Genomic DNA, 22,086 nt, shown 5'->3' on the forward strand with positions numbered 1-22,086 from the left:
AGAGCCACCGACCCATCAAAACACCATCCACTGTCCTATAGTCACCGACCCATCAAAACACCATCCACTGTCCTATAGAGCCACCGACCCATCAAAACACCACCCACTGTGTTATAGAGCCACCGACCCATCAAAACACCACCCACTGTGTTATAGAGCCACCGACCCATCAAAACACCACCCACTGTCCTATAGAGCCACCGACCCATCAAAACACCACCCACTGTCCTATAGAGTCCCGACCCATCAAAACACCACCCACTGTGTTATAGTCACCGACCCATCAAAACACCACCCACTGTGTTATAGTCACCGACCCATCAAAACACCACCCACTGTCCTATAGAGTCCCGACCCATCAAAACACCACCCACTGTGTTATAGTCCCCGACCCATCAAAACACCACCCACTGTCCTATAGAGTCCCCGACCCATCAAAACACCACCCACTGTCCTATAGAGCCACCGACCCATCAAAACACCATCCACTGTCCTATAGAGCCACCGACCCATCAAAACACCATCCACTGTCCTATAGAGCCACCGACCCATCAAAACACCATCCACTGTCCTATAGAGCCACCGACCCATCAAAACACCACCCACTGTCCTATAGAGTCACCGACCCATCAAAACACCATCCACTGTCCTATAGAGCCACCCATCCCATCAAAATACCATCCACTGTGTTAAACGACCCATCAAAACACCACCCACTGTCCTATAGAGTCCCGACCCATCAAAACACCACCCACTGTGTTATAGTCACCGACCCATCAAAACACCATCCACTGTGTTATAGTCACCGACCCATCAAAACACCATCCACTGTCCTATAGAGCCACCGACCCATCAAAACACCATCCACTGTCCTATAGAGCCACCGACCCATCAAAACACCATCCACTGTCCTCAAAACACCATCCAGAGCCACCGACCCATCAAAACACCATCCACTGTCCTATAGAGCCACCGACCCATCAAAACACCATCCACTGTCCTATAGAGCCACCGACCCATCAAAACACCACCCACTGTCCTATAGAGTCACCGACCCATCAAAACACCATCCACTGTGTTATAGAGCCACCGACCCATCAAAACACCATCCACTGTGTTATAGAGCCACCGACCCATCAAAACACCACCCACTGTGTTATAGAGCCACCGACCCATCAAAACACCATCCACTGTCCTATAGTCACCGACCCATCAAAACACCATCCACTGTCCTATAGAGCCACCGACCCATCAAAACACCACCCACTGTGTTATAGAGCCACCGACCCATCAAAATACCACCCACTGTGTTATAGAGCCACCGACCCATCAAAACACCATCCACTGTCCTATAGTCACCGACCCATCAAAACACCACCCACTGTCCTATAGAGCCACCGACCCATCAAAACACCACCCACTGTGTTATAGAGCCACCGACCCATCAAAACACCATCCACTGTTCTATAGAGTCACCGACCCATCAAAACACCACCCACTGTGTTATAGCACCAACAGCCTATCAAAACACCAGTCCAGGGTGCTTAAACATGTGTACCTGACCTCTCCCAACACCCAACCAAACCTGACCACTCCCAAGACCCAACCAAACCTAACCTCTCCCAGACCTAACCAAACCTCACCCCTCCCAGACCCAACCAAACCTAACCTCTCCCAGACCCAACCAAACCTAACCTCTCCCAGACCCAACCAAACCTAACCTCTCCCCAGACCCAACCAAACCTAACCTCTCCCCAGACCCAACCAAACCTAACCTCTCCCCAGACCCAACCAAACCTAACCTCTCCCCAGACCCAACCAAACCTAACCTCTCCCAGACCCAACCCCTTCCCAGACCCAACCAAACCTGACCTCTCCCCAGACCCAACCAAACCTCACCCCTCCCCAGACCCAACCAAACCTCACCTCTCCCCAGACCCAACCAAACCTGACCTCTCCCCAGACCCAACCAAACCTCACCCCTCCCCAGACCCAACCAAACCTCACCTCTCCCCAGACCCAACCAAACCTGACCTCTCCCCAGACCCAACCAAACCTGACCTCTCCCCAGACCCAACCAAACCTGACCTCTCCCCAGACCCAACCAAACCTGACCTCTCCCCAGACCCAACCAAACCTAACCCCTCCCAGACCCAACCAAACCTAACCTCTCCCAGACCCAACCAAACCTAACCTCTCCCAGACCCAACCAAACCTAACCTCTCCCAGACCCAACCAAACCTAACCTCTCCCAGACCCAACCAAACCTAACCTCTCCCAGACCCAACCCCTTCCCAGACCCAACCACACCTAACCTCTCCCAGACCCAACCAAACCTAACCTCTCCCAGACCCAACCAAACCTAACCTCTCCCAGACCCAACCCCTTCCCAGACCCAACCAAACCCGACCCCTCCCCAGACCCAACCAAAACTCACCCCTCCCCAGACCCAACCAAACCTCACCCCTCCCAGACCCAACCAAACCTCTCCCAGACCCAACCAAACCTAACCTCTCCCAGACCCAACCCCTTCCCAGACCCAACCAAACCCGACCCCTCCCCAGACCCAACCAAACCTCACCCCTCCCCAGACCCAACCAAACCTCACCCCTCCCCAGACCCAACCAAACCTCACCCCTCCCCAGACCCAACCAAACCTCACCCCTCCCCAGACCCAACCAAACCTCACCCCTCCCCAGACCCAACCAAACCTCACCCCTCCCCAGACCCAACCAAACCTCACCCCTCCCCAGACCCAACCAAACCTCACCCCTCCCCATACCCAACCAAACCTCACCCCTCCCAGACCCCACCAAACCTCACCCCTCCCAGACCCCACCAAACCTCACCCCTCCCAGACCCCACCAAACCTCACCCCTCCCAGACCCCACCAAACCTCACCCCTCCCAGACCCCACCAAACCTCACCCCTCCTAGACCCCACCAAACCTGAGCTGAACCAAGACCCAACCAAACCTGACCTCTCCCCAGACCCAACCAAACCTGACCTCTCCCCAGACCCAACCAAACCTGACCTCACCTCACCTCTCCCCAGACCCAACCCAACCTGAGCCGAACCCAGCATCAGTGTCTCTCTAGCCGCGTGACGATCAGTGTTGTGACTCCTGACTAGCAGCCAGACAGTAAGTCACTGACACCTGGTCATTAAAGCTAGTTGACTACAGGCTAGAAGTAGGACCCACTTAACAGACAGATACAGGAAGTCACTGACACCTGGTCATTAAAGCTAGTTGATTACAGGCTAGAAGTAGGACCCACTTAACAGACAGATACAGGAAGTCACTGACACCTGGTCATTAAAGCTAGTTGATTACAGGCTAGAAGTAGGACCCACTTAACAGACAGATACAGGAAGGCATGTCTCAAATGGCACCCTATTCCCTAGTGCACTATGTTTGACCAAGACCCACAAGGGAGGCCCACAAGGGAGGCCCCACAAGGGAGGAACCACAAGGGAGGAACCACAAGGGAGGCCCCACAAGGGAGGAACCACAAGGGAGGCCCCACAAGGGAGGCCCCACAAGGGAGGCCCACGAGGGCTCTGGTCAATCTGGGGAATGGGGTCCCATTTGGGACGTAGCCTAAGTCTAGATACTGTCAAGTCCTTATCTGCACCTCACAGCGGTATAAAGGTGACATCACGGTATTCCCCACCACCGATAGGCTAAGTGTGGTGACATCACAGTGGTCCTGTAGCTCAGTTGGTAGAGCATGGCGCTTGTAACGCTAGGGTAGTGAGTTCGATCCCCGGGACCACCCATACGTAGAATGTATGCACACATGACTGTAAGTCGCTTTGGATAAAAGCGTCTGCTAAATGGCATATATTATCTATTATTATTATTCCCCACCACCGGTAGGCTAAGTGTGGTGACATCATGGTATTCCCCACCACCGGTAGGCTAAGTGTGGTGACATCATGGTATTCCCCACCACCGGTAGGCTAAGTGTGGTGACATCACGGTATTCCCCACCACCGATAGGCTAAGTGTGGTGACATCATGGTATTCCCCACCACCGATAGGCTAAGTGTGGTGACATCACGGTATTCCCCACCACCGATAGGCTAAGTGTGGTGACATCACGGTATTCCCCACCACCGATAGGCTAAGTGTGGTGACATCATGGTATTCCCCACCACCGATAGGCTAAGTGTGGTGACATCACGGTATTCCCCACCACCGATAGGCTAAGTGTGGTGACATCATGGTATTCCCCACCACCGATAGGCTAAGTGTGGTGACATCACGGTATTCCCCACCACCGATAGGCTAAGTGTGGTGACATCATGGTATTCCCCACCACCGATAGGCTAAGTGTGGTGACATCATGGTATTCCCCACCACCGATAGGCTAAGTGTGGTGACATCATGGTATTCCCCACCACCGATAGGCTAAGTGTGGTGACATCACGGTATTCCCCACCACCGATAGGCTAAGTGTGGTGACATCACGGTATTCCCCACCACCGATAGGCTAAGTGTGGTGACATCACGGTATTCCCCACCACCGGTAGGCTAAGTGTGGTGACATCATGGTATTCCCCACCACCGATAGGCTAAGTGTGGTGACATCACGGTATTCCCCACCACCGAATAGGCTAAGTGTGGTGACATCATGGTATTCCCCACCACCGGTAGGCTGTCGGTGTGGTGACATCATGGTATTCCCCACCACCGGTAGGCTAAGTGTGCGGTTGTCATTTCTGGTTGACAGAGCTGTGACCTAGTTGACAATAATAAAGCTGTTTTCTGAGGGTCTGGATAAGAAACATCACGGGGTTAAACTTGAATCTACTAGGAGAACCTGAATGCATGTCGGTCTGGATAAGAGAACCTGACTGAATGCATGTCGGTCTGGATAAGAGAACCTGACTGAATGCATGTCGGTCTGGATAAGAGAACCTGACTGTCGGTCTGGATAAGAGAACCTGACTGTCGGTCTGGATAAGAGAACCTGACTGTCGGTCTGGATAAGAGAACCTGACTGTCGGTCTGGATAAGAGAACCTGACTGTCGGTCTGGATAAGAGAACCTGACTGTCGGTCTGGATAAGAGAACCTGACTGTCGGTCTGGATAAGAGAACCTGACTGAATGCATGTCGGTCTGGATAAGAGAACCTGACTGTCGGTCTGGATAAGAGAACCTGACTGAATGCATGTCGGTCTGGATAAGAGAACCTGACTGTCGGTCTGGATAAGAGAACCTGACTGTCGGTCTGGATAAGAGAACCTGACTGAATGCATGTCGGTCTGGATAAGAGAACCTGACTGAATGCATGTCGGTCTGGATAAGAGAACCTGACTGGATGAATGCATGTCGGTCTGGATAAGAGAACCTGACTGTCGGTCTGGATAAGAGAACCTGACTGAATGCATGTCGGTCTGGATAAGAGAACCTGACTGAATGCATGTCGGTCTGGATAAGAGAACCTGACTGAATGCATGTCGGTCTGGATAAGAGAACCTGACTGAATGCATGTCGGTCTGGATAAGAGAACCTGACTGTCGGTCTGGATAAGAGAACCTGACTGAATGCATGTCGGTCTGGATAAGAGAACCTGACTGAATGCATGTCGGTCTGGATAAGAGAACCTGACTGTCGGTCTGGATAAGAGAACCTGACTGAATGCATGTCGGTCTGGATAAGAGAACCTGACTGAATGCATGTCGGTCTGGATAAGAGAACCTGACTGTCGGTCTGGATAAGAGAACCTGACTGTCGGTCTGGATAAGAGAACCTGACTGAATGCATGTCGGTCTGGATAAGAGAACCTGAAATGTACAGGTAGTGAAGAAGTAGTGAAACGGAGGTCTGTACCTTGAATGACACAGAGAAGTCCATCTCTTTAGTCTCCTTCAGACCCAGCGGGATGAGAGGGATGCTGGAGGTCTCTCTGGAAACAGGAAAGGAGATATCGTTGACATGTGATATTTAACTGTTATACAGTGATGTTAGTGGTGAACAGTGAGGCTCAGAGTTTTACACACATTAACAGACATATTGTTGAGGTGATGTAACAGACAGGTTGGCTGTGAGGCTCAGAGTTGATATCACAAATTAAGTGAATCCGAACTTCCATTTAAGTCACATTTTCACTTAGTCTGCCATTGACATCAATACATAACTAAATTAACATTTTAAAGTGGGAGGAAGTTTACATTTGCTCTTCAGATTGCAGGCCAGAGTTAACACCCTTTGACAACAGTCTCTCTTTGCCTACAGACACACCAACACTGCCCCACAATACACTACAACCCAGAGTAAATACCCAGAGGTACCTGGGTCCACCTTACTCACGCCAACACTGCCCCACAATACACTACAACCCAGAGTAAATACCCAGAGGTACCTGGGTCCACCTTACTCACGCCAACACTGCCCCACAATACACTACAACCCAGAGTAAACATCCAGAGGTACCTGGGTCCACCTTACTCACGTTAACACTGCACCACAATACACTACAACCCAGAGTAAATACCCAGAGGTACCTGGGTCCACCTTACTCAAGCCAACACTAACCCACAATACACTACAACCCAGAGTAAATACCCAGAGGTACCTGGGTCCACCTTACTCACGTTAACACTGCCCCACAATACACTACAACCCAGAGTAAACACCCAGAGGTACCTGGGTCCACCTTACTCACGTTAACACTGACCCACAATACATTACAACCCAGAGTAAACACCAATATATCCTCACATCGTGGACCTGTAGTTTTAACCAGTAAACACCAATATATCCTCACATCGAGGACCTGTAGTGTTAACCAGTAAACACCAATATATCCTCACATCGTGGACCTGTACTGTTAACCAGTAAACACCAATACATCCTCACATCGTGGACCTGTAGTTTTAACCAGTAAACACCAATATATCCTCACATCGAGGACCTGTAGTTTTAACCAGTAAACACCAATATATCCTCACATCGAGGACCTGTAGTGTTAACCAGTAAACACCAATATATCCTCACATCGTGGACCTGTAGTTTTAACCAGTAAACACCAATATATCCTCACATTGAGGACCTGTAGTGTTAACCAGTAAACACCAATATATCCTCACATCGTGGACCTGTAGTGGTAACCAGTAAACACCAATATATCCTCACATCGAGGACCTGTACTGTTAACCAGTAAACACCAATACATCCTCACATTGTGGACCTGTAGTGTTAACCAGTAAACACCCGATCACGAATATCCTACCAACGGGACATTAAAAACGGTAATATTTGATGTTTCACCGAGCCGCGGCTGAACGTCAACAGGGATAACATCAAGCTGGCGGGGTTTTCCCTGCATCGGCAAGACAGAACAGCCGCCTCCGGTAAGACAGAACAGCCGCCTCCGGTAAGACAGAACAGCCGCCTCCGGTAAGACAGAACAGCCGCCTCCGGTAAGACAGAACAGCCGCCTCCGGTAAGACAGAACAGCCGCCTCCGGTAAGACAGAACAGCCGCCTCCGGTAAGACAGAACAGCCGCCTCCGGTAAGACAGAACAGCCGCCTCCGGTAAGACAGAACAGCCGCCTCCGGTAAGACAGAACACAGACAGAACAGCCTCCGGTAAGACAGAACAGCCGCCTCCGGTAAGACAGAACAGCCGCCTCCGGTAAGACAGAACAGCCGCCTCCGGTAAGACAGAACAGCCGCCTCCGGTAAGACAAGGGGTGGCGATCTGTGTCTATTTGTAAAGAACAGCTGGTGCACGAAACCTAATATTAAAGGAAGTCTCGAGGTTTTGCTCACCTGACATAGAGTATCTCATGATAAGCTGTAGACTACACTATTTACTTAGAGGTATTTATATGTGTATATATGTGTATATATATATATATTTTTTTTTTTTTTCATAGCTGTCCATTTACTACCACAAACCGATGCTGGGAATAAACCGCACTCAATGAGCTGAATAAGGCAATAAAGCAAGCAGGAAAAAGCTCATCCAGAGGCTGCTCCCCTAGTGGCCGGGGACTTTAATGCAGGGAAACAAATCCATTTGACCCAATTTCTACCAGCATGTTAAAATGTGCAACCAGAGGGGAAAACCCCCAACTCTAGACCACCTTTACTCCACACAGAGAGAGACACGTACAAAGCCTCCATTTGGCAAATCGGACCACAATTCTGTCTTCCTGATTCCTGCTTACAAGCAAAAACTAAAGCAGGAAGCACCAACTAAGTTCAATGTTGGGTGTTTGTTATATTCTGCGAGCGTTGAAAAAGGGCTATTTCCAGCAATAACTTGGTTGAACGTGGAGCATTTGCAATGGTGTATACAAGCTGTACCCATCTAGATGGTGAGACACACGAAAACAAAAACATCTCAACTGTGAGCTGCTGACTGAAGACGCTAACTTCCTCATCAGACAGATGAGTGGGTGGAACTCTTGGGAGCTCACTGGTTCCTCATCCATAATCTTTGGTTCTGTTCTCAACCAGACAGGCCGGTTTCTTTTCCTCGCTCTGTTGCTCTCGCTCTCTCACCAGCTCTTTGTTTTGATGTGAAGCCTCGGAGCTGCTGTGGTGCCCGTCAGACTAATCAAAGCCCTCCGCATTCCACAGACATGTGCACATTTAGGTTCACAGTGTTTTATTTAAAGGCCCAGTTGACTGTAGTGTGTTTAGGTTCAGTGTTTTATTTAAAGGCCCAGTTGACTGTAGTGTGTTTAGGTTCAGTGTTTTATTTAAAGGCCCAGTTGACTGTAGTGTGTTTAGGTTTCAGTGTTTTATTTAAAGGCCCAGTTGACTGTAGTGTGTTTAGGTTGCTGGTGTTTTATTTAAAGGCCCAGTTGACTGTAGTGTGTTTAGGTTCAGTGTTTTATTTAAAGGCCCAGTTGACTGTAGTGTGTTTAGGTTCAGTGTTTTGACTGTAGTGTGTTTAGGTTCAGTGTTTTATTTAAAGGCCCAGTTGACTGTAGTGTGTTTAGGTTCAGTGTTTTATTTAAAGGCCCAGTTGACTGTAGTGTGTTTAGGTTCAGTGTTTTATTTAAAGGCCCAGTTGACTGTTTAGGTTCAGTGTTTTATTTAAAGGCCCAGTTGACTGTAGTGTGTTTAGGTTCAGTGTTTTATTTAAAGGCCCAGTTGACTGTAGTGTGTTTAGGTTCAGTGTTTTATTTAAAGGCCCAGTTGACTGTAGGTGTTTTTCATTTAAAGGCCCAGTTGACTGTAGTGTGTTTAGGTTCAGTGTTTTATTTAAAGGCCCAGTTGACTGTAGTGTGTTTAGGTTCAGTGTTTTATTTAAAGGCCCAGTTGACTGTAGTGTGTTTAGGTTCAGTGTTTTATTTAAAGGCCCAGTTGACAGTGTTTTATTTAAAGGCCCAGTTGAGTAGTGTGTTTAGGTTGCTGGTGTTTTGTTTAGGTTGACTGGTGTTTTATTTATTTAAAGGCCCAGTTGACTGTAGTGTGTTTAGGTTGCTGGTGTTTTATTTAAAGGCCCAGTTGACAGTTGAGGTTGCTGGTGTTTTATTTAGTTGACTGTAGTGCGTTTAGGTTGCTGGTGTTTTATTTAAAGGCCCAGTTGACTGTAGTGTGTTTTGGTTGCTGGTGTTTTATTTAGGGTGCTGTTTAAAGGGGGCGCCGTAGCATGACAGGTAGGCTGGTTGGGGGTAAAGAGTAGAAAGGCTGCTGTTTAAAGGGGAGCCGTTTAAAGGGGAGCCGTATAAAGGAGCCGCATAAAGGGAGCCGTATAAAGGGGAGCCGTATAAAGGGGAGCCGTATAAAGGGGAGCCGCATAAGGGGAGCCGTTTAAGGGGAGCCGCTTAAAGGGGAGCCGCAAGGAGCCGCAAAGGGGAGCCGCTTAAAGGGAGCAGCAAGGGGAGCCGTTTAAAGGGAGCCGTTTAAGGGGAGCCGTTTAAAGGGGAGCCGTTTAAAGGGGGAGCAGTTTAAAGGGGAGCCGTTTAAAGGGGGTTTAAAAGCAGGTTTAAAGGGAGCAGGTTTAAAGGGGAGCAGGTTTAAAGGGGAGCAGGTTTAAAGGGGAGCAGGTTTAAAGGGGAGCAGGTTTAAAGGGGAGTCGTTTAAAGGGGAGTCGTTTAAAGGGGAGCAGGTTTAAAGGGGAGTCGTTTACTCACTGGCTGTTCTGGTAGACCTCCACGGAGCTGTTGAGTCCCTCCAGTTGTTCCATGAGCAGCTGCAGGTTAGAGTTGATATAGCTCAGCTCCAGAACGACCATATCACACACTTTGTTGTTGGAGGTCGCCCTGGAAACGGGAAGAGAAAAGGAAAGGCATGTTAGTGTTCACAATACAAAACTGAAGAAAAAACGTTTGAGGTACAAACTTTGACAGACAGGAGGACTGAGCTGACAGACAGGAGGACTGAGCTGACAGACAGGAGGACTGAGCTGACAGACAGGAGGACTGAGCTGACAGACAGGAGGACTGAGCTGACAGACAGGAGGACTGAGCTGACAGACAGGAGGACTGAGCTGACAGACAGGAGGACTGAGCTGACAGACAGGAGGACTGAGCTGACAGACAGGAGGACTGAGCTGACAGCAGGAGGTCACAGACAGGAGGACTGAGCTGACAGACAGGAGGACTGAGCTGTCAGACAGGAGGACTGAGCTGTCAGACAGGAGGACTGAGCTGTCAGACAGGAGGACTGAGCTGTCAGACAGGAGGACTGAGCTGTCAGACAGGAGGACTGAGCTGTCAGACAGGAGGACTGAGCTGTCAGACAGGAGGACTGAGCTGTCAGACAGGAGGACTGAGCTGTCAGACAGGAGGACTGAGCTGTCAGACAGGAGGACTGAGCTGTCAGACAGGAGAACTGAGCTGTCAGACAGGAGGACTGAGCTGTCAGACAGGAGGACTGAGCTGTCAGACAGGAGGACTGAGCTGTCAGACAGGAGGACTGAGCTGACAGACAGGAGGACAGCTGTCAGACAGGAGGACTGAGCTGTCAGACAGGAGGACTGAGCTGACAGACAGGAGGACTGAGCTGTCAGACAGGAGGACTGAGCTGTCAGACAGGAGGACTGAGCTGTCAGACAGGAGGACTGAGCTGTCAGACAGGAGGACTGAGCTGTCAGACAGGAGGACTGAGCTGTCAGACAGGAGGACTGAGCTGTCAGACAGGAGGACTGAGCTGTCAGACAGGAGGACTGAGCTGTCAGACAGGAGGACTGAGCTAAATTATTATATGTTGTTTACACCCCTGCCACTATCTCCCGGGAGGCTGTACCACCGGGACTGACTGGAGACAGAGGACAGACTGACTGACTGGAGACAGAGGACAGACTGACTGACTGGAGACAGAGGACAGACTGGAGACAGAGGACAGACTGGAGACAGAGGACAGACTGGAGACAGAGGACAGACTGGAGACAGAGGACTGGCCGACTGACTGGAGACAGAGGACAGACTGACTGACTGGAGACAGAGGACAGACTGGAGACAGAGGACTGACTGGAGACAGAGGACAGACTGGAGACAGAGGACAGACTGGAGACAGAGGACTGACTGGAGACAGAGGACTGACTGGAGACAGAGGACTGACTGGAGACAGAGGACAGACTGGAGACAGAGGACTGGCCGACTGACTGGAGACAGAGGACAGACTGACTGACTGGAGACAGAGGACTGACTGGAGACAGAGGACAGACTGGAGACAGAGGACAGACTGGAGACAGAGGACTGACTGGAGACAGAGGACTGACTGGAGACAGAGGACTGACTGGAGACAGAGGACTGACTGGAGACAGAGGACTGACTGGAGACAGAGGACTGACTGGAGACAGAGGACTGACTGGAGACAGAGGACTGACTGGAGACAGAGGACTGACTGGAGACAGAGGACAGACTGGAGACAGAGGACAGACTGGAGACAGAGGACTGACTGGAGACAGAGGACTGACTGGAGACAGAGGACTGACTGGAGACAGAGGACAGACTGGAGACAGAGGAGACTGACTGGAGACAGAGGACAGACTGACTGACAGAGACAGAGGACTGACTGGAGACAGAGACAGACTGGAGACAGAGGACTGACTGGAGACAGAGGACTGACTGGAGACAGAGGACTGACTGGAGACAGAGGACTGACTGGAGACAGAGGACTGACTGGAGACAGAGGACTGACTGGAGACCGACTGGAGACAGAGGACTGACTGGAGACAGAGGACTGACTGGAGACCGACTGACTGGAGACAGAGGACTGACTGGAGACAGAGGACTGACTGGAGACAGAGGACTGACGGACAGAGGACTGACTGGAGACAGAGGACTGACTGGAGACAGAGGACTGACTGGAGACAGAGGACTGACTGGAGACAGAGGACTGACTGGAGACAGAGGACTGACTGGAGACAGAGGACTGACTGGAGACAGAGGACTGACTGGAGACAGAGGACTGACTGGAGACAGAGGACTGACTGGGACAGACTGGCCGACTGACTGGAGACAGAGGACTGGCCGACTGACTGGAGACAGAGGACTGGCCGACTGACTGGAGACAGAGGACTGGGACGACTGACTGGAGACAGAGGACGGACCGACTGGAGACAGAGGACCGACAGACAGAGGACTGACCGACTGGAGACAGAGGGCTGACCGACTGGAGACAGAGGGCTGACCGACTGGAGACAGAGGGCTGACCGACTGGAGACAGAGGGCTGACCGACTGGAGACAGAGGGCTGACCGACTGGAGACAGAGGGCTGACCGACTGGAGACAGAGGACTGACTGACTGGAGACAGAGGGGACTGACTGGAGACAGAGGGCTGACTGGAGACAGAGGACTGACTGGAGACAGAGGGCTGACTGACTGGAGACAGAGGACTGACTGGAGACAGAGGACTGACTGGAGACAGAGGACTGACTGGAGACAGAGGACTGACTGGAGACAGAGGACTGACTGGAGACTGACTGGAGACAGAGGACGGACCGACTGACTGGAGACAGAGGACTGGCCGACTGACTGGAGACAGAGGACGGCCTGGAGACTGACTGGAGACAGAGGACTGGACCAGACTGACTGGAGACAGAGGACTGGACCGACTGACTGGAGACAGAGGACGGACCGACTGGAGACAGAGGACTGACCGACTGGAGACAGAGGGCTGACCGACTGGAGACAGAGGGCTGACCGACTGGAGACAGAGGACTGACTGACTGGAGACAGAGGACGGACTGACTGGAGACAGAGGACTGGAGACCTGACCTGACTGGAGACAGAGGGCTGACTGACTGGAGACAGAGGCTGGACTGGAGACAGAGGGCTGACTGGAGACAGAGGGCTGACTGACTGGAGACAGAGGGCTGACTGACTGGAGACAGGAGGGCTGACTGACTGGAGACAGAGGGACTGACTGGAGACCTGACTGGAGACAGAGGGCTGACTGACTGGAGACAGAGGCTGACTGACTGGAGACAGAGGGCTGACTGACTGGAGACAGAGGGCTGACTGACTGGAGACAGAGGGCTGACCGACTGACTGGAGACAGAGGACGGACCGACTGACTGGAGACAGAGGACGGACCGACTGACTGGAGACAGAGACCGACTGACTGGAGACAGACAGAGGGCGGGACTGACTGGAGACAGAGGACGGACCGACTGACTGGAGACAGAGGAGACTGACTGACTGGAGACAGAGGACGGCGACTGACTGCTGACTGACTGGAGACAGAGGACTGGCCGACTGACTGGAGACAGAGGACGGACCGACTGGAGACAGAGGGCTGACTGACTGGAGACAGAGGACTGACCGACTGACTGGAGACAGAGGACTGGCCGACTGACTGGAGACAGAGGACTGGCCGACTGACTGGAGACAGAGGACGAGAGGACAGAGGACTGGCCCGACTGGAGACAGAGGAGACTGACTGGAGACAGAGGACTGACCGACTGACTGGAGACAGAGGACTGGCCGACTGACTGGAGACAGAGGACTGACCGACTGACTGGAGACAGAGGACTGACCGACTGACTGGAGACAGAGGACTGACCGACTGACTGGAGACAGAGGACTGGACTGACTGGAGACAGAGGACTGACTGGAGACAGAGGACTGACTGGAGACAGAGGACTGACTGGAGACAGAGGACTGACTGGAGACAGAGGACTGACCGACTGACTGGAGACAGAGGACTGGCCGACTGACTGGAGACAGAGGACTGGCCGACTGACTGGAGACAGAGGACTGGCCGACTGACTGGAGACAGAGGACTGGCCGACTGACTGGAGACAGAGGACTGGCGACAGAGGGCGGACCGACTGGAGACAGAGGACTGGCCGACTGGAGACAGAGGGCTGACTGGAGACAGAGGACTGACTGGAGACAGAGGACTGGCCGACTGGAGACAGAGGACTGACTGGAGACAGAGGACTGGCCGACTGGAGACAGAGGGCTGACCGACTGGAGACAGAGGGGACCGACTGGAGACAGAGGACTGACTGGAGACAGAGGGCTGACCGACTGGAGACAGAGGGCGGACCGACTGGAGACAGAGGACTGGCCGACTGGAGACAGAGGACTGGCCGACTGACTGGAGACAGAGGGCTGACCGACTGGAGACAGAGGGCTGACCGACTGGAGACAGAGGGCTGACCGACTGGAGACAGAGGGCTGACCGACTGACTGGAGACAGAGGACGGACCGACTGACTGGAGACAGAGGACGGACCGACTGGAGACAGAGGACGGACCGACTGACTGGAGACAGAGGGCGGACCGACTGGAGACAGAGGGCGGACCGACTGGAGACAGAGGGCTGACCGACTGGAGACAGAGGGCTGACCGACTGGAGACAGAGGGCTGACCGACAGGAGACAGAGGACGGACCGACTGACAGGAGACAGAGGACGGACCGACTGACAGGAGACAGAGGACGGACCGACTGACTGGAGACAGAGGACGGACCGACTGACTGGAGACAGAGGACGGACCGACTGACTGGAGACAGAGGACGGACCGACTGACTGGAGACAGAGGACGGACCGACTGACTGGAGACAGAGGACGGACCGACTGACTGGAGACAGAGGACTGGCCGACTGACTGGAGACAGAGGACTGGCCGACTGACTGGAGACAGAGGACTGGCCGACTGACTGGAGACAGAGGACTGGCCGACTGACTGGAGACAGAGGACTGGCCGACTGACTGGAGACAGAGGACTGACCGACTGACTGGAGACAGAGGACTGACCGACTGACTGGAGACAGAGGACTGACTGGAGACAGAGGACTGACTGGAGACAGAGGACTGACTGGAGACAGAGGACTGACTGGAGACAGAGGACTGACCGACTGACTGGAGACAGAGGACTGGCCGACTGACTGGAGACAGAGGACTGGCCGACTGACTGGAGACAGAGGACTGGCCGACTGACTGGAGACAGAGGACTGGCCGACTGACTGGAGACAGAGGACTGGCCGACTGACTGGAGACAGAGGACTGGCCGACTGACTGGAGACAGAGGACTGGCCGACTGACTGGAGACAGAGGACTGGCCGACTGACTGGAGACAGAGGACTGGCCGACTGACTGGAGACAGAGGACTGGCCGACTGACTGGAGACAGAGGACTGGCCGACTGACTGGAGACAGAGGACTGGCGACAGAGGGCGGACCGACTGGAGACAGAGGACTGGCCGACTGGAGACAGAGGGCTGACTGGAGACAGAGGACTGACTGGAGACAGAGGACTGACTGGAGACAGAGGACTGGCCGACTGGAGACAGAGGGCTGGCCGACTGGAGACAGAGGGCTGACCGACTGGAGACAGAGGGCTGACCGACTGGAGACAGAGGGCTGACCGACTGGAGACAGAGGGCTGACCGACTGGAGACAGAGGGCTGACCGACTGGAGACAGAGGACTGGCCGACTGACTGGAGACAGAGGACTGGCCGACTGACTGGAGACAGAGGACTGGCCGACTGACTGGAGACAGAGGACTGGCCGACTGACTGGAGACAGAGGACTGGCCGACTGACTGGAGACAGAGGACTGGCCGACTGACTGGAGACAAAGGACTGGCCGACAGAGGGCGGACCGACTGGAGACAGAGGGCTGACCGACTGGAGACAGAGGACGGACCGACTGGAGACAGAGGGCTGACTGGAGACAGAGGGCTGACTGGAGACAGAGGACTGACTGGAGACAGAGGACTGGCCGACTGGAGACAGAGGACTGGCCGACTGGAGACAGAGGACTGGCCGACTGGAGACAGAGGACTGGCCGACTGGAGACAGAGGGCCGACTGGAGACAGAGGGCTGACTGACTGGAGACAGAGGGCTGACTGACTGGAGACAGAGGGCTGACTGACTGGAGACAGAGGGCTGACTGACTGGAGACAGAGGGCTGACTGACTGGAGACAGAGGGCTGACTGACTGGAGACAGAGGGCTGACCGACTGGAGACAGAGGGCTGACCGACTGGAGACAGAGGGCTGACCGACTGGAGACAGAGGGCTGACTGACTGGAGACAGAGGGCTGACTGGAGACAGAGGGCTGACTGGAGACAGAGGGCTGACCGACTGGAGACAGAGGGCTGACCGACTGGAGACAGAGGGCTGACCGACTGGAGACAGAGGGCTGACCGACTGGAGACAGAGGGCTGACCGACTGGAGACAGAGGGCTGACCGACTGGAGACAGAGGGCTGACCGACTGGAGACAGAGGGCTGACCGACTGGAGACAGAGGGCTGGCCGACTGGAGACAGAGGGCTGGCCGACTGGAGACAGAGGGCGGACCGACTGGAGACAGAGGGCGGACCGACTGGAGACAGAGGGCTGACTGGAGACAGAGGGCTGACTGGAGACAGAGGGCTGACTGGAGACAGAGGGCTGACTGGAGACAGAGGGCTGACCGGAGACAGAGGGCTGACTGGAGACAGAGGGCTGACCGACTGACTGGAGACAGAGGACTGACTGGAGACAGAGGGCTGACCGACTGACTGGAGACAGAGGACCGACTGGAGACAGAGGGCGGACCGACTGGAGACAGAGGGCGGACCGACTGGAGACAGAGGACTGACTGACTGGAGACAGAGGGCTGACTGACTGGAGACAGAGGGCTGACTGACTGGAGACAGAGGGCTGGCTGACTGGAGACAGAGGGCTGACTGGAGACAGAGGGCGGACCGACTGGAGACAGAGGGCTGACTGGAGACAGAGGGCTGACTGGAGACAGAGGACTGACCGACTGACTGGAGACAGAGGACCGACTGGAGACAGAGGGCGGACCGACTGGAGACAGAGGACCGACTGGAGACAGAGGGCTGACCGACTGGAGACAGAGGGCTGACCGACTGACTGGAGACAGAGGGCGGACCGACTGGAGACAGAGGACTGACTGACTGGAGACAGAGGACTGACTGACTGGAGACAGAGGGCTGACTGACTGGAGACAGAGGGCTGGCTGACTGGAGACAGAGGGCTGACTGGAGACAGAGGGCGGACCGACTGGAGACAGAGGGCTGACTGGAGACAGAGGGCTGACTGGAGACAGAGGGCTGACTGGAGACAGAGGGCTGACTGGAGACAGAGGGCTGACCGGAGACAGAGGGCTGACCGGAGACAGAGGGCTGACCGGAGACAGAGGGCTGACTGACTGGAGACAGAGGGCTGACCGACTGGAGACAGAGGGCGGACCGACTGGAGACAGAGGGCGGACCGACTGGAGACAGAGGGCGGACCGACTGGAGACAGAGGACCGACTGGAGACAGAGGGCGGACCGACTGGAGACAGAGGACTGACTGACTGGAGACAGAGGGCTGACTGACTGGAGACAGAGGGCGGACCGACTGGAGACAGAGGGCTGACTGACTGGAGACAGAGGGCTGACTGACTGGAGACAGAGGGCGGACCGACTGGAGACAGAGGACCGACTGGAGACAGAGGGCGGACCGACTGGAGACAGAGGACTGACCGACTGGAGACAGAGGGCTGACTGACTGGAGACAGAGGGCTGACTGACTGGAGACAGAGGGCTGACTGACTGGAGACAGAGGGCTGACTGACTGGAGACAGAGGGCTGACTGACTGGAGACAGAGGGCTGACTGACTGGAGACAGAGGGCTGACCGACTGGAGACAGAGGGCTGACCGACTGGAGACAGAGGGCTGACCGACTGGAGACAGAGGGCTGACCGACTGGAGACAGAGGGCTGACCGACTGGAGACAGAGGGCTGACCGACTGGAGACAGAGGGCTGACCGACTGGAGACAGAGGGCTGACCGACTGGAGACAGAGGGCTGACTGACTGGAGACAGAGGGCTGACTGACTGGAGACAGAGGGCTGACTGACTGGAGACAGAGGACTGACTGGAGACAGAGGACTGACTGGAGACAGAGGACTGACTGGAGACAGAGGACTGACTGGAGACAGAGGACTGAATGGAGACAGAGGACTGACTGGAGACAAGGCGAGGTCTATGGGAACTGCTCAGTTGAGACATAGTCTGAGTCCCTAATGTCAGATGGCACCCTATTCACTATATAGTGCACTACTTTTGACCAGGGCCCTATGGCACCCTATTCACTATATAGTGCTTTACTTTTAACCAGGGCCAATAGTGTGTGTGCCATTTGGGACACGGCTAGATGAGGTTTCCTGACCTGGCTCTGATATTGGCCTAGATGGCTCAGGGGACAGGATTCATCCAGCTCATCACCATAGTTCATATACAGTCACACACCAATACATGGAAACACTTAGACCCTAATGAGTGGTGTGGTGGAGCTACAGCCATTCTCCTGAAGCTGCACGTTTTATATTTTGGCATTAATTCCATGTATTTCCAGGGTTTTTTGAGAAGGACCTCTTCCAGAGAGGAAGTGAAGGACCGCTGAGGTCAGACTAGATACAGTGGGGTTCAAATGGTACCCTGTTCCCTATTATAGTGCACTACTTTTGACCAGGGCCCTATGGCACCCTATTCACTATATAGTGCACTACTTTACACCAGGGCCCTATAGAGACAGTAGAGAGACAGTAATAACAGTAGAGACGGTAGAGAGACAGTAATAACAGTAGAGAGACAGTAGAGAGACAGTAATAAGAGTAGAGAGACAGTAGATAAACAGTAAGAACAGAGAGAGTACGAGCAGTAGAGAGACAGTACGAGCAGTAGAGAGACAGTACGAGCAGTAGAGAGACAGTACGAGCAGTAGAGAGACAGTACGAGCAGTAGAGAGACAGTAATAACAGTAGAGAGACAGTAGAGAGACAGTAATAACAGTAGAGAGACAGAGAGACAGTAATAAGAGTAGAGAGACAGTAGATAGACAGTAAGAACAGAGAGACAGTACGAGCAGTAGAGAGACAGTAATAACAGTAGAGAGACAGTAGAGAGACAGAGAGACAGTAATAAGAGTAGAGAGACAGTAGAGAGACAGTAATAACAGTAGAGACGGTAGAGAGACAGTAATAACAGTAGAGAGACAGTAGAGAGACAGTAATAAGAGTAGAGACAGTAGATAAACAGTAAGAACAGAGAGAGTACGAGCAGTAGAGAGACAGTACGAGCAGTAGAGAGACAGTACGAGCAGTAGAGAGACAGTACGAGCAGTAGAGAGACAGTACGAGCAGTAGAGAGACAGTAGAGAGACAGTAATAACAGTAGAGAGACAGAGAGACAGTAATAAGAGTAGAGAGACAGTAGAGAGACAGAACGAGCAGCAGAGAGACAGTACGAGCAGTAGAGAGACAGTAATAAGAGTAGAGAGACAGTAGATAGACAGTAAGAACAGAGAGACAGTACGAGCAGTAGAGAGACAGTAATAACAGTAGAGAGACAGTAGAGAGACAGTAATAAGAGTAGAGAGACAGTAGAGAGACAGTAATAAGAGTAGAGAGACAGTACGAGCAGTAAGAACAGAGAGACAGTACTAACAGTAGAGAGACAGTAATAACAGTAGAGAGACAGTAGAGAGACAGCACGAGCAGTAGAGAGACAGCACGAGCAGTAGAGAGACAGCACGAGCAGTAGAGAGACAGCACGAGCAGTAGAGAGACAGCACGAGCAGTAGAGAGACAGTACGAGCAGTAGAGAGACAGTAGAGAGACAGTAATAACAGTAGAGAGACAGTAATAACAGTAGAGAGACAGTAATAACAGTAGAGAGACAGTAATAACAGTAGAGAGACAGTAATAACAGTAGAGAGACAGTAATAACAGTAGAGAGACAGTAATAACAGTAGAGAGACAGTAAGAGCAGTAGAGAGACAGTAAGAGCAGTAGAGAGACAGTAGAGAGACAGTAATAACAGTAGAGAGACAGTAATAACAGTAGAGAGACAGTAGAAAGACAGTAATAACAGTAGAGAGACAGTAGAGAGACAGAGAGACAGTAATAAGAGTAGAGAGACAGTAGAGAGACAGTAATAACAGTAGAGACAGTAGAGAGACAGTAATAACAGTAGAGACAGTAGATAGACAGTAATAACAGTAGAGAGACAGTAGAGAGACAGTAATAACAGTAGAGAGACAGAGAGACAGTAATAAGAGTAGAGAGACAGTAGAGAGACAGCACAAGCAGTAGAGAGACAGCACGAGCAGTAGAGAGACAGCACGAGCAGTAGAGAGACAGCACGAGCAGTAGAGAGACAGCACGAGCAGTAGAGAGACAGCACGAGCAGTAGAGAGACAGCACGAGCAGTAGAGAGACAGCACGAGCAGTAGAGAGACAGCACGAGCAGTAGAGAGACAGCACGAGCAGTAGAGAGACAGCACGAGCAGTAGAGAGACAGTAGAGAGACAGTAATAACAGTAGAGAGACAGTAATAACAGTAGAGAGACAGTAAGAGCAGTAGAGAGACAGTAGAGAGACAGTAGAGAGACAGTAATAACAGTAGAGACAGTAATAACAGTAGAGAGGCAGTAGAGAGACAGTAGAAAGACAGTAGAAAGACAGTAATAACAGTAGAGAGACAGTAATAACAGTAACAGTAGAGAGACAGTAATAACAGTAGAGAGACAGTAATAACAGTAGAGAGACAGTAAGAGCAGTAGAGAGACAGTAGAGAGACAGTAATAACAGTAGAGAGACAGTAATAACAGTAGAGAGACAGTAAGAGCAGTAGAGAGACAGTAAGAGCAGTAGAGAGACAGTAGAGAGACAGTAATAACAGTAGAGAGACAGTAATAACAGTAGAGAGACAGTAAGAGCAGTAGAGAGACAGTAGAAAGACAGTAATAACAGTAGAGAGACAGTAGAGAGACAGAGAGACAGTAATAACAGAGACAGTAGAGAGACAGTAATAACAGTAGAGACAGTAGAGAGACAGTAATAAGAGTAGAGACAGTAGAGAGAAAGTAATAACAGTAGAGAGACAGTAGAGAGACAGTAATAACAGTAGAGAGACAGAGAGACCGTAATAAGAGTAGAGAGACAGTAGAGAGACAGCACGAGCAGTAGAGAGACAGCACGAGCAGTAGAGAGACAGCACGAGCAGTAGAGAGACAGCACGAGCAGTAGAGAGACAGCACGAGCAGTAGAGAGACAGCACGAGCAGTAGAGAGACAGCACGAGCAGTAGAGAGACAGCACGAGCAGTAGAGAGACAGTAATAAGAGTAGAGAGACAGTAGAGAGACAGTAATAACAGTAGAGAGACAGTAATAACAGTAGAGAGACAGTAATAACAGTAGAGAGACAGTAAGAGCAGTAGAGAGACAGTAGAAAGACAGTAATAACAGTAGAGAGACAGTAATAACAGTAACAGTAGAGAGACAGTAATAACAGTAGAGAGACAGTAATAACAGTAGAGAGACAGTAATAACAGTAGAGAGACAGTAATAACAGTAGAGAGACAGTAAGAGCAGTAGAGAGACAGTAAGAGCAGTAGAGAGACAGTAATAACAGTAGAGAGACAGTAATAACAGTAGAGAGACAGTAAGAGCAGTAGAGAGACAGTAGAGAGACAGTAATAACAGTAGAGAGACAGTAATAACAGTAGAGAGACAGTAATAACAGTAGAGAGACAGTAATAACAGTAGAGAGACAGTAATAACAGTAGAGAGACAGTAAGAGCAGTAGAGAGACAGTAGAAAGACAGTAATAACAGTAGAGAGACAGTAATAACAGTAACAGTAGAGAGACAGTAAT

The 22,086-nt window shown here is 52.1% G+C and overlaps 1 pseudogene; it reads right to left on the reverse strand.

The window, feature by feature from the left end:
• LOC124020810 overlaps positions 1-22,086 on the reverse strand; it is a 106,035-nt pseudogene that overhangs the window by 30,260 nt on the left and 53,689 nt on the right.

Source organism: Oncorhynchus gorbuscha, unplaced genomic scaffold (assembly GCF_021184085.1).
Source record: "Oncorhynchus gorbuscha isolate QuinsamMale2020 ecotype Even-year unplaced genomic scaffold, OgorEven_v1.0 Un_scaffold_922, whole genome shotgun sequence".
Taxonomy (NCBI): domain Eukaryota; kingdom Metazoa; phylum Chordata; class Actinopteri; order Salmoniformes; family Salmonidae; genus Oncorhynchus; species Oncorhynchus gorbuscha.